This window comes from Grammomys surdaster, unplaced genomic scaffold, assembly GCF_004785775.1.
Source record: "Grammomys surdaster isolate TR1022 unplaced genomic scaffold, NIH_TR_1.0 64, whole genome shotgun sequence".
NCBI lineage: Eukaryota > Metazoa > Chordata > Mammalia > Rodentia > Muridae > Grammomys > Grammomys surdaster.
In genome coordinates this window covers 11,288,769-11,297,263 of record NW_021604566.1, presented here as the reverse complement: position 1 = coordinate 11,297,263, position 8,495 = coordinate 11,288,769, and positions in this window count along the sequence as shown.

The following is an 8,495-nucleotide window of genomic DNA, read 5'->3' as shown; positions in this document are numbered from 1 at the left end:
AGAAGTTGAGAAAACAACTTCCATGAACAAGTTGTACTATGAACAAGTGCTATTATTTTTTTTGTTCAAGTATCTTTTTAGTCTTGTTTTGTTTTACTAATGCAGATTTACACTATTAATTATGTGGAGAACAATACCATGCTGGTTAGTTTTAACTGTCAACTTGAAACAACCTTTAATTATAATAGGAAAAAGTCTTAATAATAAATAATACCTAGGTGCGACTGACCATAGGCAGGTCTGTGGTGAATGATTTTAGGAAGACTCAGCCACTGTGGGTGGTATCATTCTCTATGCAGGGATTCCTGAACAGTATAAAAGAAAGCACCCTAGCTGAGAACAATAAGCAAGGTTTAGTCTCTCTGCTTTTGTCTGTAGAAGTGATGGATTAAGTTACTGCCTTGATTTTATAATTAAAGACTGTAATCTGAAATTGTAAAATAAATTAATCCTTTCTGTCCTAAGTTACATTGTCAAGGTATTTTTATCACAGCAACAAAATGATACCAAAAAAAGTATAAATTTTCTGTCTTTGAGATGTAGATGTTTTAAGATCAGGCCACTTAGAAAGTTTAAGTGTACCGCATTAATATGTTATGTATTTAACATACTTATTCAATCCCTGGAACCACACTCTGACTTCAAATTAGGTTAAGTTATATCTGATCTTTCTGGGAAATTTTATATTTTGCTTTAAAATATTTTTGTTCTTTGACAATTTCATACATGTATATATCATGATCATTTCCGCTCATGATTTTCTAGCCCTCAATTCTTCTCACCACTTCAATACTTACTTCTTTATGAAAATCATACACTGGGTCTAATCACTGTTACCTACGTGCATAAGTTATAAGCCATCCCCCAGAACATGAGCAGTGCACCAATAGACATGTATCAAAGAAAACTGATTCCCTTTCTCCCTGCAGCCATCAGTTGCCCGAAGCTCCTCAGCTAGGATTGGAGTTTCATAAGCCCCTCCTTCCACTGTGCTGGGAAGCCGACAAGCTTGGTCCCTGCAAATGTTGTGCAGGAAGTACTTCTGAGTCCATGTCTACAATAGCTATATCTAGGTCAGAAAAAATACTTCGCAACAGTCCTCTCCATTCTCAGTTTCTTGTATTCTTTCTGGCTCCTCTTTCACATTGTTCCCTGGTCCTTGATGGTGGTTGAAATAGATGCACTCAAATGCACTCAATTGTCTCAGATTCTAAGCTTTTTGAGGCGTTATGTTCATTGCTCCTTAACAAAAAGAAGCTTCTCTGATGAAGGCTTACTTAGAACTCCAGTAACCTATGAACTATTTAGGAGAAAGTTTGACATGTCCATTTAGCAAGCCACAGTAGTATGCTCCCGGTGAGAGCCTATGATCTCCCCACATAGGGGCTTTTGACAAGATTTATAGTACCAATCATGAATTTGCTTCTATGGATCAGGCCTAAAACAGTTACAGAAAGTTGTTAGTTACCCGCGTTAACCACCATGCCACTATCATACCAGTAAATATACTTTGCCTATTGTGTCACTACTGTAACGGGCAATTGCCATTGATTATCAGGTCCATGGATGACTTTTCTCCCCCAGAACACTTCATAGCACCTTCTGGTTCTATGAAATCCAGAGAGTAGAGAAGAAATGTTCAGATCAGTTCCAGCTTGGTTTTTCTATGTCCTGAAACCTAATTGTGTTGTGTCTTCATCAAATACTCTTGACATCTAGCTATGGTGGGTAACCAAGAGTAACAGTGTTGTTTTAGGGCTCCATGAAACCCTCCAATGAACAACTCATATAAACATATCACACAGCTGACACTGACATTTCCTTTGAATGACCTACATTTTCTGGGGAAAGCATTCCCCCCACAAAACTCAAGGTGCCATTGTTAAAACTCTTTCATTAAAACAAAATTGTATCTTTTAATTAGCTTACAATGTAGAGAATTTCCATGAGATTTTGTTCATTCATTTTTAATTTGGGTTGACCCATCTCTTTTCCCCTCCATCCATGCTTAAGGCTTTAACTGTAAGTGTTCCTCATCTTCAATGTTCATGTGACATGAGTTCTACCCCCACCCCAGCCTGTTACGTATGTCCTCATCCCCTCCATCCCTTATGGACCCTTCCTAGCTTGCTGACCTCTGCAGATACTCTATACCAAACATATGTGTCTCAATATTCAAAGGCAAGAACATTTCTTTCTCAAACTGGGTTACCTCACTTAGTGTATTATTTTCAATTTTTTCCATTTTTCTGAGTCATATGACAGTTCTATTTTTAACTTTGTGAGAACTCTCCACAGTGATTTCCACAGTGGCTGCTGCAATTTGCACTCCCACCCATGGTGGATAAGTGTCCTCAATCTCCATATTCTCACTATTGTCTCCTGTCATTTTTTTCTTTGATAATACCCATTCTGACTTGGTTGAGATGGAATCTCAAACAGTTTTAATTTGCTGAAAGCTATTGATGCTGAAAACTATTAAAATGTTTATTAAACATAGTATTTTCAGAACTCCCTGTTCACTTCCCTAGCCTAGGTTTTGAATTATTTTGTTTACTTTCTTAAGTTCTTTATATATTGTCAATACTAACCCTCTGTAGAATGTATAGTCTGCAAAGATTTTGTTCTACTTTTTAGGTTGCTGTTTCACTCAACTGACAGCTTTTCTTATTATACAGAAACTTTTTAATTTCATGAGATCCCGTTTGCTCATCATTGGTCTTATTTCATAGGTGATTCAAGTCATATTTAGAAAGTCCTTATCTCTATCTATGTCTTGAAGTATAATCCCCACCTTTCTTTCTAGAAACATCAGATTTGAGGTTCATGCTGAATCCAGAATGGCCTTGGTAGGGATGTAATGACATGTTCCTGCCCCTGGAACAGGGCCAGCAGGCAGGTGCAGGACTCCACAGTGCTGATGGCTGCTGTGGGCATAAAGCTTGTTTGTATAATAATGTACATATTTTCATGTTCCTTCATGTCTTTCCTGTTAATGTTAATGACTTATGATAACCAGAGATAGCATGAGTCCAGGAGGCAAAATGGTAAATGCTGGAATCTTCAGGACAACCCTTAAGGCTGTCTAAAAGAACTCTAAAAACATAAGTTTGGAAATATGTAATTTCTCAACTATGCAAAGTGTAAGGAAGAAATATTAATTGTGTGAGGTACCTCACAGATCTAAAGGAACAAAAGCAGCTGTGCTGTGAGCCAACTTGTCAGGAAGATACAAAGACAGGTAGGTACAAATGCAGGCAGATTCCTGAGTTCAAGATCAGCCTGGAGCAGAGTCCAGACAAGATCAGAATGGTAATTACAGGGAGGGGTCCCACCCAGCTATCTGATTGTCTGTGCTTGTGCTTGCTGTCTCCTAAGAATGAAGATGCTGGGGTTATTGGGTGCTGAATCATGGAATAATCAAGAGGAAAACTGGAGTAAATGACTGCATTGATATGTAAAATAAAAGACTGGGCTTATGATATGTAAGAGATGAGCTATCCAGAGAATTGTAGAATAGCAAGAGAGAACTGCTTGGAGAACTCTCTTGAGCAGAAAAAGAGAGCTGTCTGGAGATCTACAAAGAAAGCAGAACAGAGAACACTCAGTATGGAAAGCTGTCTGGAGCAGAACTAGGCCGCCCATTTGGACTCATGATTTGACTTCCAAGCCTTTGTTTTTGCTGCTCCCTTCTCTCAGGACCGCTCTCCAAGCTAAGGCTGGATCTTGGCATTGTTGCGAGGTTCTAGATCCATTTCAAGTTGATTTTTATGCAGGGTGAGAAAGCTAACCAAAGAAGTAAAAGATCTTTATAGGAAGAATTTTAAAACCCGAGAAAAGAAATTAAGGAAGATACTAAAAGCTGATAAGTGCTCCTATGCTCATAGATAAGACAAATTGATACTGTGAAATTGACCATCCTATTTAAAGTGATCTAAAGAGTCAATGCTTAATGCTAATATATATTACAAATATATATTCTATTTATATATGTTCTATAGAACATATATACAAATTCTATATAGTACATGTTCTTAGTTATTAATATACATCATTTATAATTATGTATTATTATTCCTTGATTCTGCTCTCAGTGTTTTTGTCATTGCTATGAAGGAAGGTGCCACACTGATGAATCTGTTTATGACTTCTAAGAGTTTCCTGGTGGAGTCTTTAGGGTATAATGTGTAATTGTCTAATAGACACATTGTCAATTATATGTAATATTGTCAAATAGAAATACTGTGATCTCTTTCATTCCTATTTATATTCCCTTTATTTGTTTTATTTTTCTATGACACCCAATACTGCATTGAAAAAGAGCATATGTCTTGTTACTGATCTTAGAGAACTATGTGTTGGGGTTTTTCCATTTAATATAATGTTGGCTATAAGTGTATACATTGTATCATTTGCTATGTTGAGCTATGTTCCTTCTAGTTTAGTTAGTTCTTCAGGAAGTTTAACATTAACAAATGCTATATTTTGTCTTTGAATCCTTGAATTTGTGAAATTTGTATCATTTATTGATTTAGGAATATTGGACTACCTTGAATCTTTGGGATAAAGTCAGTTTGTTCATTGTGTATGATCTTTTTGAAATAATCTCACATTCAACTGGCAAATGTTTTGTTGAGAATTTTTTTAGACACGGGTTTTCTCTGTGTAGTTCTGTCTGTCCTAGAACTCACTCTGTAGACCAAGGTGGCCTCAAACTCAGTGATCCACTTGTCTCTGCCTTCCAAGTCCTGGAATAATCTTCACCTTTAAGAAGAAATGAAAAGGTCATTTTAGTGACAAAAGAAGCCAATAAAAAAAAATTAGATAAAGCAAAACAGAATCAGTTGCTAAAAGTAGCAAAGGAAAAGAATAGAACAAATTTGCAGATAAAGATAAAAAGCAAGGTTATCTCAGTTAATATACGAAAATCAAGATCTTTGTGTTTAAAAAATTAGCCAATTTGAAACATAAATAAACAAAATAACCAATAAAAATGTAAAAAGCACTAGAACTTAACATTGTATTTTAAAGAATTATATAGGTACAATTCTTTAAACAGCATACAGTATACTGAACACATATATGGTATATTGCAGCAAAAATAACCTTAAATTTGCATTAATATCTAAAATCCATATGGATGTAAAATACTGGCTGGTTTATGTTCTTTGGCCTAAAATTCAATTTCTCCTCTGTTACCTCATCATTCCTATACCCCCTTTTTGTTTTTATCCCATCTCCTTCCCTCTACCCCAAACACTAGATAAGACAGAAAGAAGGATAGAGAGAAGAAAAAGAGAAAGAGAAGTCCCTGGATCTAACTTCCTTTACTATGTTTCCTCCTTGACCAAGATCATCAACAATGTGTGACCAACCCCCTTAAAACAATGACAAACATCCATCACACACTGAATGACCAAAAACTACCCACCCCACCTCTTGTTATTGAGGGCATCATTCTCTTAAAATTGTGTTCTACTGTCAGGAGCATTATTTTCTGTTGGGGGCTCTAAGAAAAGCTAGCTGTAATATTTGTTGCCCAGTCTTTGTGTGCTGTGAAAGTTCAGGGCTTAAATGAAGTCCTGACTGGGACAATCTGAGACACTGGATCAACTGAGGTGAGCATCTTTGAAGCTATCCTGGCAGTAAGCTTTGATGAAATAGCTAATGAAGTCTGAGGTTGGATGAAGCAGGATGCCTGCATAAATGTGTCTCAGCATCCTTCTCAGCCTCCAAAAGAGTGACTCTTGTCACTGCTATGTTAACTTCACTGGTGTCTGTAAACATATAAACTTTCACAGATAATGTACATTTCTGCATTAACATGTGTGTGGAATGTGCTGTGTGTAGAATCAGCTAAAAATAATTCTCTGCTCTCTGTAAGAGCAAGTACATCATCTTTCTATTATAAGTTACTATAAACTGTATAACCAAACCATAATATAAATTTCAATCCTTGGCATTTGAAAGGATTCTATACAATCCTGAGAATTCTGTAGCAACAAGATTCATTGGCTATGATTAGCTGAAGTCCTGGCTGGAGACATTGTCATGTCTTAGGCAGTCTCAGAGTTTTTCCCATGTAAATGGATCAGCAATTCATGTTACCCGTTTTGTTGGCCTTCTTGATTTCTTTCTTCCTGTCTGCAGGCAATATCTTCAGGAGTCTCCCATCCAAATCTTTTTATTAATTTAGATAAAGTCCATAGCTTTTCTTCTCCTGTTGAAACAAAGACAAAACCTCTTCCCCAACATAAGACATTTCCTTCCTTCCATTGTGAAGTAAGGGCAACCTTAATATAAACAGGCTGAGCTAGTTCAGCAGTTTTTTTTCCATAACAATACAGTGTCTCCCATTGTATTTCCATACAATGTCTCTCAGCAGCTGTTGTTTTTGTTCATTAGCATTCAAAAAATTTAAAGTTAATAAAGCACTATATAATCTATCTCAGGGAGTTTTTGTTACCCCTTTGTTAAGCACATCTTTTAAAGTGTGTTTAAGATCTCTATATAATTGCTTGTCTTGTAGTATTAAAAAGATGTATCTGTGACATTTTTATGCAGCAATGTCTAAAAAATTTGTTGTACTCCAATGAACACACATGTTGGAGTATCATTAATTATAATTTGCAAAGGTATCTCCAAGATAGCCACCATCTCTAATAAATGTGTAATCTCAGAATTATTCCTTTCAGAGCTGTCGGCAGAAGCCCCTTGGAATTCTGGACAAGAATAAACTTTATGATTTATTAACACATGTGCATATTTAATATTTTCAAACTCTACAAGATAAAACACATAAGATATTATATGACATTGTTCTATGTTGGCATCAAACATGGTGTGCACTCTTAGCTCAGCATATGTTGCCATTCTAATTCCTTAAACCGTTTGGATTTTCTCATCTAGAGCTATCTTTTTGTTGGTATTGTAGATTCCAGATGGATTCTTCTGAAAATTCTTGATTCTGATTTAAAGAATCCTCTAATCTCTGTTCTATAACCTCTAATCTAGCATTTAATTTTTTAGTATTCCCTAAATCATTTTTTTCTTATTTCTCTTAAGGAGGACGCATAAAATTGTAATCATTTTTGAACATTTAATTATTTGTACACTGTCTAAATAAAAGTATATGGGTACAAATGTCCTCTTCTACAGTGTTTTCCATTGTTTTAACATAGAACACATTTTCTTTTTAAATCTCTCTTTCTCTCTTCTTTCTTTGGAGATTTTATTTTATTTTTTCTCCTTTCTTTAAAGACATCATCTTTTATGTGTATTTATTTCTCTCTTAACATTTTTTAAACTTAATATCTTTTCCGTATTTAGTTTTCTCTAGGCTCTTTCCATCCTTATGTACCTTATTTCTTTTAATGTATTTAATTCTTTTGTTAAGGACTTCATTTTATTAATTTCAAACTACTTGTATCTATCTGATTATGATGTTTTATTTCCCTTTTTAGCATTAAAGGATTATTTCAAACATTTTTAACCTGATCATAAGTTTGGCTGCAATCGGATTTCTCATAAGTTTGGCTGCAATCGGATTTCTTTTGTGTGTTCAGTCTCCCTTTGTGGTACAGCTCAGACTTCACTCAATGGCTGGCCCCATCCTTGTCTTTCATCTCACAGAGAAGAGGCATTTCCACACGTGTCGTGTCTGTAGCTGGCACTAGCCAAGTGTCATGTTGGTGGGTATCAGCCAGTAGCTGTGCCTCACAGGATGCCTCCTCAGTGGCAGGCATCCCTCGGCTGCTGCGGGGTGGGAAGATTTTTCCCACATTGTCTGTGCCCTGGCTTCTCAGAGAAGCATGCAAATCTAGGTTTGTCCCAGCTACAGGTTCTGTATCTCCCAGCTATGGGCTCTGTATATCCCAGCTACAGGCATGGGCACAGCCTTCCTCTGCGGCATGATAGGTTAGGGGGTGCAGCTGTACCTTTTATGGGACCTCAGTCTATGGAAGCATACGTGCAAAGTATGCAGCAGGGGCTACCCCCGCCCCCCCCCCACACACACACCTTTTGCACTGCCTCTCTGCAGTTTCCCTCTTCTTGGATAGAAAAACCATTTTCCACCCAGGAGCTGAGCGACTCAGACTCTAAGCTTGGATTCCTAGCCTCTAGCTCAGTGTGCCATTTATGCCCTCTCATTTTTCCACCTGCATCCAGTTCCTGAATAACGAGTTAGAGGCTTATTTGTTTACAAATAAATGCTTAGGCCATAGGTGTTTGCTTGTTGGAAGAACAACTAATAACTTATAGGATTCAAACTATGCTATGTCTGCCACAAGGCTAGTTACCTCTGCTCAGGTATCTGACTTTCTCAGAATCAGAATCCATGGATAATCTCTCATACCTGACAAATTCCAGAGTCTCTCTCCCTCCCCCTCCCCCTCCCCCTCTCCCTCTCCCTCTTCCCCTCTCTCCCTTTCCCTCTCCCTCTCCCTCTCCCTCTCCCTCTCCCTCTCCCCCTCTCTCCCTCCCTCCTCTCTCCC